The sequence below is a fragment of the Lampris incognitus genome, chromosome 19 (assembly GCF_029633865.1).
Source record: "Lampris incognitus isolate fLamInc1 chromosome 19, fLamInc1.hap2, whole genome shotgun sequence".
In the NCBI taxonomy this organism is placed as follows: Eukaryota; Metazoa; Chordata; class Actinopteri; order Lampriformes; family Lampridae; genus Lampris; species Lampris incognitus.
The window spans coordinates 18,387,656-18,400,935 of NC_079229.1; the positions used below are offsets into that span (position 1 = coordinate 18,387,656).

Below are 13,280 nucleotides of genomic sequence, written 5' to 3' on the forward strand. Positions count from 1 at the left end.
GTCGGTGGTATGCAGTGTTGCCGGGCATCTGGGAAACAGGAAGTTCACGGGAACGTGTGCGTTCGAGTTAATCTTCTATACATGAGCCAACAGTTTACCTATCTGTAACATCAACCCACCTCATTAAAAAAGGGGAACCCTCATGACGTAATGATTTAACAGAAATAATTAGTGTTGTTACTCTGGAAATGACTCTTGTTTGGATGTTATTAATAAGCTTGTGCATTTGTGTCTCACAAATGTCATCCAACTCTATTTTTTTTAAATTCTGGATTGAGGAGAGAAACCTGTTTTAATCAAACTCATTCTCACATCGCAATTAGATCTAATTAGTCCAATTATCAAGATTCTAATTACATTGAAATGTACCCCCCTAAATCTCATATCAATTATAGTATCCGTGATTTGTCCTGATCAGGGGACACAAGCAGATGGAGAGAGGAAGTAGTAGTAGTAGTAGTAGTAGTAGTAGTATGGGTTGTAGTAGTAGTAGGAGTAGTAGTAGTATTGGAAGAAGTAGTAGTTGTAGTAGCAGCAGTAGTAGTATTGGAAGAAGTATTGGAAGAAGTAGTAGTAGTATTGGAAGAAGTAGTAACAGTAGTAGTATTGGAAGAAGTATTTGTAGTAGCAGCAGTAGTAGTACTAGCAGTAGCAGCAGTAGTAGTAGTAGTAGTAGTAGTAGTAGTGGTGGTGGTAGTAGTAGTATTATTGTAGTTGTATTAGTAGTAGTAATAGCAGTAGTAGTATTGGAAGTAGCAGCAGTAGTAGTAGTAGTAGTAATAGTAGTAGAAGAAGAAGAAATGATGGCCACAGAGAGAGACAGAATGTGATAGCACCCTCATCCTCTGAGGCCAAATGTACGAAAGTCATCAATAATACTATAATTCATTACTATTCTGTGTTGGGTGTTTCTGTCATGAAAGTAAAAAGTCAGTAACACTTTTGAATAGTGAACATCTCAGAGAAGGTTTTGGGGTTTTATTGATGAAAACAACACATTTTGGGGTAAATTGATTTCTGCTATGCAGAACAGCAAACAGTATAATGTAAAAAACTCAACTTCTTGATTATGATGATACTTAAAAAACGTTTTATGCTCATTTTTGTGCTTTTATATTTTATTTTCTCTGTGGTTGAAGTATTTTTGTTCATGCATCATATTGATCTATTACAAGTCTTAGCAGCTCACCTTAGATGAGGAGTGGGCAGGAATTAAGATGAATTGAAATATTTAGTGAAGTTAAACAGCATTCAGGTTAACCACAAAAACTGACCGGTCTAAATGCTGATTAATATGGTATTAACACCAATAATTGACTCTGACATCTGACAGTAGAGGACATACCTTATACACACACACACACACACACACACACACACACACACACACACACACACACACACACACACACACACACAGGGAGCAACCTGTTCCCACTGTAGAGTCAGGCAGCACCATGACCTAATCCTCCCATCAGTTCACCTCTATGGGGACCCACAATCCCCTGTACCAGTCCTCCAACTCAGCCTCGCGCAACACTCACTGTATGTCTTTGTGTGTGTGTGTGTGTCTAAGAAAGGGTCAAAAGATCACCTAGAAACACTGGGATTTTTTTTTATTTTTATTTTTTTTTACATTTTACAGTGTCAGTGTATAGTGTTGAGGAAATTATCTACAAAATACTGGGCTGTGTGTGTGTGTGTGTGTGTGTGTAAATCAAGTCACCCTTCTAAAATAGACTCCATTCAGGATTCATTCATCATTGAGTTTATTTAGTCTTCTGGATTGACTGTATATTTTGCCAAAGAATGCCATAAGCATTAAAGAGAGAAAGAGACAGAAATAACGAGAGAGAGAGAGAGAGACAGAGAGAGAGAGAGAGAGAGAGAGAGAGAGAGAGAGAGAGAGAGAGAGAGAGAGAGAGAGAGAGAGAGAGAGAGAGAGAGAGAGAGAGAGAGAGAGAGAGAAGAAGAGAGAGAACCAGTTGAAACAACAGACATCTCTCAAGTCCTCAAACTGCAACTTCAAATCATAAAACCATACAGGGGTCAGTCAATTCTGATGTACCTCTTATAGGAGAGGTCCATTTAGATGGCGGCACTAGCCACCCTGTGCCTTTCACACGTTCTGCACCTAGTTCCTGTGTGTGTGTGTGTGTGTGTGTGTGTGTGTGTGTGTGTGTGTGTGTGTGTGTGTGTGTGTGTGTGTGGTGTGTGTGTGTGTGTGGTGTGTGTGTGTGTGTGTGTGTGTGTTTGACAGAAAGTGTTTCAGAAAAAAAAGAGGCCCCTAGCTACTTGGATCTTGTGCGCATATGCTGGTGTTTTGGCTTCCCAGACCTGCCCTGGGTCAACCTGCACACACACACACACACACACACACACACACACACACACACACACACACACACACACACACACACACACACACACACACACACACACACACACAGAACTCCCTGCTTCACTTAAAAAAAAAAAAAAAAAAGTTGTCAGCTCTGACAGGCTCACCCAGAGATGTGATTGGTTGATCTGAGACAAAGTGGGCGTCAGTCAGAGCTGAGTGCGTTCCCATTGGTGTCGTGGGTCAGAGCACCGTGTTTCCCACAGAAATGTATGGCAGAGGGAAGCAAAACATGTGAAGGGAAAGGAGCGATACAAGAGATTGTGCGTATGCGTGGCTCCATATGGGTAACAGAAAGAGAAAGGCAAGTCAAAGGTGATGCTTCCCCTCCACCCGTCCTCGTTTTATCAGTTATCGCTCACTCCCAAATTTGATATGAGTGTCTAAAAAGGATGGCAAAAGTCAACAAACAAATCCCCCTCTCCTGCTTGACTCATGCGTTAGTTCCTGTAAAGCATTTCTGGAATAACAAATTAAATGGGATGGAAACGGCTGTTAGATAACAGATACATATTGGCTAATGCACTGTAGCACAAACATACATTAGCGCACTTGCACTGTGAAAATAAATATGATGGTGATTTTCGAGTAGGAAAAACATCACTGACAGGCACGGCTAAAAATAAGCTGACAAGCTAGCTAGTGATGTTATTAGATTAGCTTTACAGTACAGTATTTGTGTATTTTGATACGACGTCATCAGCGACAATTATAGCAATCATCTGTTTTTAGCCAGATCATGCTTGATTCATTACAGCATAGACGGTACACACACACACACACACACACACACACACACACACACCACACACACACACACACATTATATGATATAATTATTGTGTTGGGGCGGCACGGTGGCGCAGTGGTTAGCTCTGTCGCCTCACAGCAAGAAGGTCCTGGGTTCGAAACCCGGGGTTTTCTAACCTTGGGGGTCGTCCTGGGTCGTCCTCTGTGTGTGGAGTTTGCATGTTCTCCCTGTGTCTGAGTGGGTTCCCTCCGGGGGTTCCGGTTTCCTCCCACAGTCCAAAGACATGTAGGTCAGGTGAATCGGCCATACTAAATTTTCCCAAGGTGTGTGTGTGTGTGTGTGTGTGTGTGTGTGTGTGTGTGTGTGTGTGTGTGTGTGTGTGTGTGTGTGTGTGTGTGTGTGTGTGTGTGTGTGTGTGTGGTGTGTGTTGGCCCTGTGATGGACTGGCGGCCCCTTCAGAGTGTCTCCCCACCTGCTGCCCAGTGACTGCTGGGATAGGCTGCAGCATGCCGCGACCCAATTGGGATAAGCAGCTTGGATAATGGATGGATTATTGTGCTGTTTAATTCTTTCACTCATTTACTGTATATTAGAGAAAAAATATTCGCACCAGAAAAATAACAGACATGACAAAGTAAAGTGGCAAACATCCGCTTTTATTTAGTTCTTGCAGTTCTGTTTACCAAATGAATCTCCTTTTCCGCCTGGACATGTGGTTTTGGTGAAGTGCTGGGAGAAGGCAAGGTGTGCTTCCTGACATGAGGTTGCATGGTGTTGCACATGCCCTGTGTTGGCACAGAGAGTGGCGCTGACACGCATCGTGACGCCGTAGTTCCCCCTTGCTGATCTCTTTCCATCTTTGTCTCTCACTTGCTAAATTGCTCCCTTGCGCTTTCTCTTTTTCTCCGTCTCTGTTCTCACACACACAAAGTCCACAGTTACTCGCGCCGGCTCGTAACTATTTACCGTCTCTCTTTCACCCTCTCCTCCTGATTCTCCACCTCCCTTCCTCCGCTCTGTAATTTTCTGTATCTTTCTCTCTGCAGTCCTTCCTCATCTCTCTCTCTCTCTCACTCTGTCTCTCTCTCTCTCTGTCTTTATCTCTCTGGTGACAATGTCCTGCAGTTATGAGGCAAGGTCAGAGGAGTGAAATCCATTTAAATACTGATGCAACTCTCCAGAGGTCCATAACCAGCCTCTGCAGCTCTCTTCCCTGTGCGCCTCACCCAAATTGATGGATAGATAGATTTCTATAGAGCACTCAGTATTAGTTGCCCTTCACCAGCGGAGGTATTTCACATTTACTGGTACCATGCTGTGTGTATTCTTACTAAGGTCTAAAATTGGTCTTGGATGACGGCGGAGAAACAACCTGCTCTTAATTGTTAAAGATTGTGAGGTTTTTTTTTTTTTTTTGGGGGGGGGGTGTATTTGAGTGTGTTATGTCTGTTGCCTGTGTGCATGTATGCATGTGTGTGTGTGTGTGCGTGTGTGTAGAAAGCTGAAGGAGCCTCCATGTATTTGTTAATCCCAGGTGCATCTGTATTCGAAATGTTTCCACCCAAGTTTATGAAGCACCAAGGGACCTGCCATTTTCATGTTTTAATCCCCTCTCGTGCTAAGACAGGCGGTCCATAAAAAAGCCACATGTTGCACAGCAGTGAAATGGCTACCTTGCGTTTTCATTTAAAAAGGGGAAAAAAAAGAAAAGAAGGGAGGCTAGAATCCATTGTTAGATACAGCATGAGGTTGGCTTGTGCAGCAGAACAACTAGAATGCATAGTGGGAATATTATCTCATCATGTGGACAGAGCTCGGCAGTAATTTGGGCTGTATATGTAAGAGGGCTGCCACAGAACTTGGAATAATGTAATAGGGAGCAAATTTGATGAATGGGCCTTTCAAATGCTCCACTTATAGTTATGCTAAGCATTGAGGGGGTGATTTTTTTAGCACTTTCACACATGTGGTCATGATTCATGAGAAAAAGGCACTTTCTATCAAGTGTTATTTCATGGCAGTAGCCCGTGTTGTCCGACACAACATGGTTTCAGCAGTGCATACCAACAATAGTCCTTCTCACGGCCTTTGACTATCTGCCTACATACAGAAACTTGGCTCACATTGCAAAAACAAAGCTTCATAATCAGGTGGAACATCATTTTCTGGATTGGGTCACAGATGCTCGGCTGTCCTCAGCTCCTTGGCAACAGGAAATAGTTCTGGGGGTTTGGTGATGCAGCGTTATATTGTTTAAATTATATGAAGATGTACTCCTGTCCTAGAGCGGAGTCACCGCTCCATAATTTGTTTTTTACTGCACCCCAAATACTCACCACCGTTGCTCCCATTTTCTGAGTGAAACTTATTTATGTGTACTCTGGCTTTGCCAGGGTCTCTGTAAAAAAACAGAACAGCTTATAAAGCCAAAAGACGACAAGGTAACTGTTTTGTTTTTGGTTTTTTTATTTTTTTTGGGGGGGAGTAGAAAAGGTAACAGAATGAGAGAGAGAGAGAGAGAGAGAGAGAGAGAGAGAGAGAGAGAGAGAGAGAGAGAGAGAGAGAGAGAGAGAGAGGAGAGAGAGAGAGAGAGAGAGAGAGAGAGAGTGAGAGACATAGAGAGAGAGAGAGAGAGAGAGAGAGAGAGAGAGAGAGAGAGAGAGAGAGAGAGAGAGAGAGAGAGAGAGAGAGAGAGAGAGAGAGAGAGAGCAACAAGTTACATCTGAGGAAAATTTGGGAAAATTTAAGGAAGTTTTTTTCCAAACAAACACAAATGAAAATTCTCATAAGATGATATCAAAATGACTCAATTATGTGAAAGTCTTAACGGGCATACACAACAGCTGTATTTCCCTTTTCTGACGCACACCATCCAAGTTGGTTTTGGAAAACGATACCAGCTTAGGAACCAATGATTATCCTTTAATACGTCTTAAGGGAGCGGGTGTATTTGTGATTTCCACTTTGTGAGATTTCATAGTTTCCTGCTTTAAATTAGCTCCGCCTGTGCAAAGATTTTACAATTTACCAATCATTACCTAATTTGTGAACTTCTGCAGAAAGCTGAATAGACAACGCCAGTGGGAACAAAGTATTTGTATATGAAACTCATCCGATTGGTATACAGAGATGCAAAACCAAACATTTATTCATGTCTTACGAAACAGATGCACACAAAAGATATACAGACACCATGGTACACACACAATTATACATGCACTTGCAAATGCATGTAAGCAGAAAAGCACAAACAGTACACTTGCACACACAGATATCACATGAAGTTAGATTACTCCACCATACTGGGAACTTTCTGTCCTGTAGCGCTCATACACAAACAACAACTACATGTTTGTTTAAGTAAAGTAAAACTGGTAAGTTAACTGTGAACAGCATAATAAAGGCAGTTTCTGTGTGTGTGTGTGTGTGTGTGTGTGTGAGTGCACAGAGTGAAGTACTTTGGTGCATCTAATTCTTTAAATGAGACTCCATCATGAAAGCCGTTGCTAGTTCATCTGTGACCCTGAAGTAACTATAAAATTGAACATCCAAGGCCTTGAATTACTTCTTTTGGTTTTTAAGAAAAGATATGACATCAGAGCTAGTGATTCCTGGCAGATTCTCTCATCCTTTAGGGCTCCATAAAAGAGAGCTACACAAAATCCCTCATATTGGTGATTATCTGTGTCTCTGTCAGTTTGCATTAAAAAGTGTTTTTTTATTGGACGTGATCAGCAGTTTCTAGCAAATTATCAATAGCTTACACATGGAGATATGCAAGTAAGATTCAAAGGGATACTCCACATAACAAGTACAGAATATGTACAGTACCTTGTCCTCTTCATGTATCAGGAATCAGGAAATATTGTTTCTCCCAGTTCACAGCAGTGCAACACAAAGACCAAAACACATATCCAAAACCAACAAGAACACATATATCCAAACTACAAAAAAACTACAAAAACACATATGCCCAAGATGAAATAAATAAATCACTGTCCAAAAGAGCAAACGCCAGCCAGGATGGCTGTCGGAAACTGCTGGTCTGCATGGGCTAGCAGTTAGCTTAGCCTGCCTCGCTTCCGCATCCTGTCAGACCACCCTTGTATTTCCTCTCGGGTGCAGCTCCAGGCAGGGCCCTGGGCCCACCAGACACAGCAGACCAGGCTGTCCCAGACGATCCAACACCAGCTCTCCCAGCCAGACCCCTTCGACACACCTTCCCGCACTCCACATGACAACACTAAAAACACAGTCAACGCTAGGTGAGGCCGCTGCCAGACCGTCTGCCTTCGGTGTTATTGGAACTGCCGGTCTGCATGGGCTAGCAGTTAGCTTAGCCTGCCCTGCTTCCGCGTCCTGTCAAATCGCCTTTGGTGTTTCCTCTTCGGACACAGCTCTGGGCAGGGCCCTGGTCCCTGGGCCCACAGGATGCAGCAGACCAAGCTCCCCTAGTCATCAAACGAAGACACAAACTTAGATGCAGACGTGGATAAAGACACTGCATGGATGGCACTGGGTGAAGCCATGTACAGTACCTGTTTGAAGTAAACCTGTGCTCCTTCCATATAAAAATATAAGAAGACTGTGGGTCTACAAAATGCACAGCACAGCTAAGTTACAATTAAATTTCCACACCAATACAAAATTATCTCCTTTTTAATGAATTAAGGCATTGCTTGACTTAGCTATAGGATGGCGGCACGGTGGCACAGTAGTTGGTGTGGTCGCTTCACAGCAAGATCCTGGGTTCGAGTTCCGGGGGTTTCCTCTGGGGGCTCTGGTTTCCTCCCACAGTCCAAAGACATGTAGGTCAGGTGAATTGGCCGTACTAAATTGTTCTTAGGAATGAATGTGTGTGTGTGTGTGTGTGTGTGTGTGTGTGTGTGTGTGTGTGTGTGTGTGTGTGTGTGTGTGTGTGTGTGTGTGTGTGTGTGTGTGTGTGCGCGTGTGTTGGCCTTGTGATAGCCTGCCGGCCTGTCCAGGGTGTCTCCCCGCCTGTCGCCCAATGACTGCTGGAATAGGCTCCAGCATCCCTGCGATCCTGAGAGCAGGATAAGCAGTTCAGATAATGGATAGATGGGTGGATGGATGTAGGATACTAAAATTATTGTTAAAAGGGGCGTGATGAAGTGTGATATTGTAAAGATGCAAACTGTCTCATTCCTGAGTGACAAACCTGAATTTTCCTTTCGATATCCGGGGCATCGAGGCATTAGAGCCGTGATTAAAAAAAAGACCATCTGTTTCTCAGAGACAGCCATGGCTTTTTCAAACTTCAGAGCTGGTTAAAGGCACTGAGCAACAAACCTGAAACCTGCCTGCTTCAAGTTGAGGCTCCAGCCGCAGCGTGATGGATTATTGTCAAACGTGGCTCAATGAAAGGGACATAATCTGAGATATTCTCCTCATTTTACCATTTGCTGTGAATAATTAAGTGCAAATGTAGAAATTCCGGACTTGAATAGGGAAAAAAAAACCTGGATAGGGATTGGAGTAATGTACTTTAAAGTTGTTACTGGATAAACAAGTATAAAACTACAAAATAATGTAGTCTTACACACTCATGAGCCCTTAATAATGGCTGAGACGTTTCCCCCAGCCCACTGCAGTGCAACACAAAGACAAAAACACATATCCAAAAATTACAAGAACACACATATATCAAACTACCAAAAAAAAAAAAAATCACTTTCCAAGAGAACAAACGCAGGATGACTGTCAGACCTGCCGGTCTGCATGGGCTAGCAGTTAGCTTAGGCTGCCCCGCTTCCGCATCCTGTCAGACCGCCCTCGGTGTTTCCTCTTTGGGCGCAGCTCCGGGCAGGGCTGTGGTCCCTGGGCCCACCGGACGCAGCAGACCAAGCTCCCCCAGACGAAGACACAAACTTGGACGCAGACATGGACAAAGACACTGCGTGGACGGTACTGGGTGAGGCCGCCGCAAATGTGAATTTGCGCCGCCATGTTCCCACACCGGAAGCAGAAAGTCATGTTTGTGTTAGCCACGGAGAACATATGCAGCGTGCAATCAAAACCCAAAACAAACGTCCTGTCAGCGTTCTGTTAAAGACACATTGTACACAGAATTGGTCTATCGTCTGTCCTGTCTCTCGACACCTGAGATCATTTAGCCCTGATAGTCACCATGCTGACAATAAGCACCTCTGCATCCGGGTCTTTAAAAAAACAACATTATCTGTCAGTCCTTACTGTAATGTGTCTTCTCCCCCCCCTTTTTTTCCCAACAGCAAACCATTCTTTGAGTATGTGGGGGGAAAAAATGTGTGGTTTTAGTGCATTTACAAACAATGCCTGTGGCCTAAATCAAGAAAGTGACAGAAAATAACTTAATCCTTTAAATAAAGGGATAAATCCAATACTTAGTGGCCTTAGACTGGAGGCTTTAACCCAAGGGGTTTGGGGAAGGGGATTCTGAGGGTTACCTTCACTCTCCATGGCCCCGGAGCCATCTCACATAAATCTGCTGTTTAAAAGCTAACACTGCACTATCTCCCTTTACTTCTTTCCTTCCTCCATCCCTCCCTCTTTCATTACACGTTCCAACTTAAAGGTTTAATACTTGTCCCTACTTGCAACTCACTTTATGCTATTTTTAAGAGCGCAGCTCCCATTCGTTGTCAGGCCGTACGGTGTTAAGGGATACAGCCTGGGAAAACTGGTGAAGGAGCTAGCATTTGTTGAGACGGCTGACAGGTATACGCTAGTTAAATCTGACTGTGATTTACAGGTCTTGGCACTCTACCAAGGTTTAGAGAACGTGATGTGTCCTTTTGAAATGTGCTTTGATGATGAAGAAACGCACAACATATCCCAACTAAGATAATGAGGGGACAGCTTCTGGCCCACTTTTCATGAAATCATATCACAATGAGCGCACAGCGTTGCATGCCAGTGCGTGCCTGTTGAAATCTGTAGTTTTGTCTCTGGTCCACTTTTGCTACATGAAGCAGTTGTTGGGGGAACAAGCTGTAATATTGGAATGAAAAATCCTTCTGAAGTACACGATGAAAAGCTCACACTGCCTCCCCCTGTCTTTGCCCTTTTTTTTTGTTGCATATTGTACTTTTGTAATTGAGGGGTGCCATAATGAAATCAATTCAGTTGTGATAACAGATTTCATTCACATCATGTTACCCGTGTCCGTTGGAAGAGGCCATCACGTGAAGACAACTAAAAATATTCCTCTTTCATGCATCATCAATATCTTCATTATATGAAAGATGGGCGTCAGGTTGTGTTTGCTGTTTTTACTTAATGCCACTTGACAGGTAAGCATCTTGCCTGTGTCTGTGGCACATTGCTTTTTTGTCTACTGTGTAATTCCACTTTTGCAGACGTGTGGAAAGCAGTTTTATGCCACACGGTGAAGCGAGTCGTGATAAAGCTCAGCAGGATGGAACGGTCTTTGTCAAAATTATAATAGAAAAGCAGGCGCATGCATTTCCCAAAACATTATCTCTTCTTGCTCTCCATGTAATATTTTCATTTTTTTTTGTAAACAAACAATGCACAACTGAAGTTGTCCTTTTTAAGATCATATCATACATACACTGTCACAGCTGAACTTTTGGCTTTCTCTCCATTCATATTCTCTCTTTTTTTTGTAGGGGGGGGTTTCCCTCCTTCCCCCCCCCCAGTTGTACTTGGCCAATTACTCCACTTTTCCAAGTCGTCCTGATCGCTGCTCCGCCCCCTCTGCCGATCCAGGGAGGGCTGCAGACTACCACATGCCTCCTCCGATACGTGTGGAGTCACCAGCCACTTCTTTTCACCTGACAGTGAGGAGTTTCACCAGGGAGACATAGCGCGTGGGAGGATCACGCTATTCATCCCAGTTCCCCCTCCCCCCTGAACAGGTGCCCCGACCGACCGACCAGAGGAGGCCCTAATGCAGCGACCAGGACACATACCCACATCCGGCTGCCCGCCCGCAGACACGGCCAATTGCATCTGTGGGGATGCCCGACCAAGCCGGAGGTAACACGGGGATTCGAACCAGCGATCCCCGTGTTGGTAGGCAACAGACCATTATGCTACCCGGACACTCCTCCATTCATATTCTCATTGTTCAGCGCAAACTCCCTAGGCAATTTCGGGGGGGGGGGGGGTTGGTTGTAAAAATGGTTAAATTTGGCTCAGTGACTGGGCACTGCACCTGAATGATTGATTGACTTTAACGCAACACACACAATTTCCCCATATCAACACCTTATACTTTATCCTGTATCCCTCTGTCTACATTTGTTTGACATGGATTGCATGCAATATTTTATTGGTTATTGTTTCTAGAAAAATGTATGTAGCCACAGAAAAAGTCTTTTCTTCTACAGTCTATACAGATGTTTATCCCCTTTGCCCTAGTTTTTATTTCAGTCTTAGCTTTGAATATTTATCTACAGCCCAAACTGTTGACTGAGCATTTTCAGAATGAAGCCCTCCCATGTGTACTGCTCAATACACCGCCGCTCTCGCGTGCATCCGCCAAGAAACCTGATCACTTCAAATAATTTAACACTTCAGAGAGTGTGCCCACCGCAGGAACAGAAAAGATGAGCACTTTAGTTTTTACTACGGCTCAGGATATTACCAGTAAAGCCATGCATGCGACTGTTCATTTTTCCCTAACAAAACACCCGCGGAAGAAAATTAACTCCTTTTTTTTTCCCTTTCTTTTTTTTTAATGTGAATGTAGCCTAATTGTTTGTAAGGGAGAAAACATAAAACAATTGATTCTTTTTCTCCCCCTTTTTGTCTGAAGGCGATGTATTAAAACCATTTTCCCTAGATACACACTACAAAGTGAATTCCAACCATGCTCTGGGACACAGTGGCTAGATGCAGGGATGTCCATGGGCAAAGGCCTCAAGTCACACTATGATGCTGGCCACGGTGTTTTATAACTAGCTTCATTTTAATTGCGGTCAACCAGACAAAGAGGTCACTTGTACTTGTGTCTTCGCATATAGTGCAAACATAGCCACGCACTTGTGCGTTGCAACTGCACATACTAATTGCCGCGCAAATGAAATCATTGAATACTGGGCTGCATGTGTTGTGAGCTAAGTCGCTCTGTGATCTGATATGCTGTTTTTCAGCATTATCAGCCACATTTGCCTTGGTACAGATGACTACATGCATAGGAAATGTAAAGACTCTGATTGGTGTCAACAATTACTTTTTGCTGGTATTTTTCTAAATTATCTTTGTGTTCACATTCTTTTTTTTCGGGAACTGAACCTTTACCATTTCAGTGTGAATCTATGTGCATGTACCAGTTTTGTATTGTTTCCTCCATTTTTTCTTTTTTTTTTCTGTTTTTCTGTTCTTCTCTCCTCCTCTCTCACCCTCTGCTCCATCTGTGCCCTGATATGAAAGGGAATAGTTGAGCAGGCCTGACAGAGGGCTGCAGAGGAGAGGCAGAGGTGCTGTGGGAAGCTGAGCACTGCTGGAAGGGATTTTATCTGTGTGTGTCTGTGTGTGTGTGTGTGTGTGTGTGTGTGTGTGTGTGTGTGTGTGTGTGTGTGTGTGTGTGTCTACAGTACACCTGTTTGTGCACATACCCTCACTTGTGTTTGTGCATACGATTGCGTTTGTGTCTATATGGATCGACACACCTATTAATGTGAATCTTCTAATAGTATTGCAGTGTAACATTTTGAATGCTTTTTTGTGTGCATGGGTTTGCGTGTGTATCTAAGAATGCATGTGGCATCTGTGATTTTTGTGTGCATGTGTACAGCTGAATATACAACACTGAAAGAGGTATCTTTTTCATGACAGATGACCCATTTCATAATTCAAATCCCTTAAAAAATTAGTTTGGTTAACATATGTGTCTGGTGCTGCTGAATACTCGAGGTTATCATTGATTAGTTGTAATGTTAGAAATGCCTATTTATTGTCAATTTCTTAGAAAAATCATGTACCATCTTTAAACAAAGCATCGTTCTGAGTCAAAACAAAATATAAATAGATATAACAAATAATAACTAAAGACATCAGATATACAATTCATCTGTTCTTTAGCGGTACTCAAATTTCGAGAGATTCAAGTTTCAACCAGGAGACCTATATGAATTTGTAGGGTGGTTTGCCCATAAGCCC

At 43.2% G+C, this 13,280-nt stretch overlaps 1 protein-coding gene across 1 annotated transcript in view; it reads left to right on the forward strand.

Moving 5' to 3' along the window:
- The window catches only part of ofcc1 (orofacial cleft 1 candidate 1), a 97,103-nt gene that overhangs the window by 34,612 nt on the left and 49,211 nt on the right, over positions 1-13,280 (forward strand). The gene's annotated exons all lie outside the window — the stretch shown is intronic.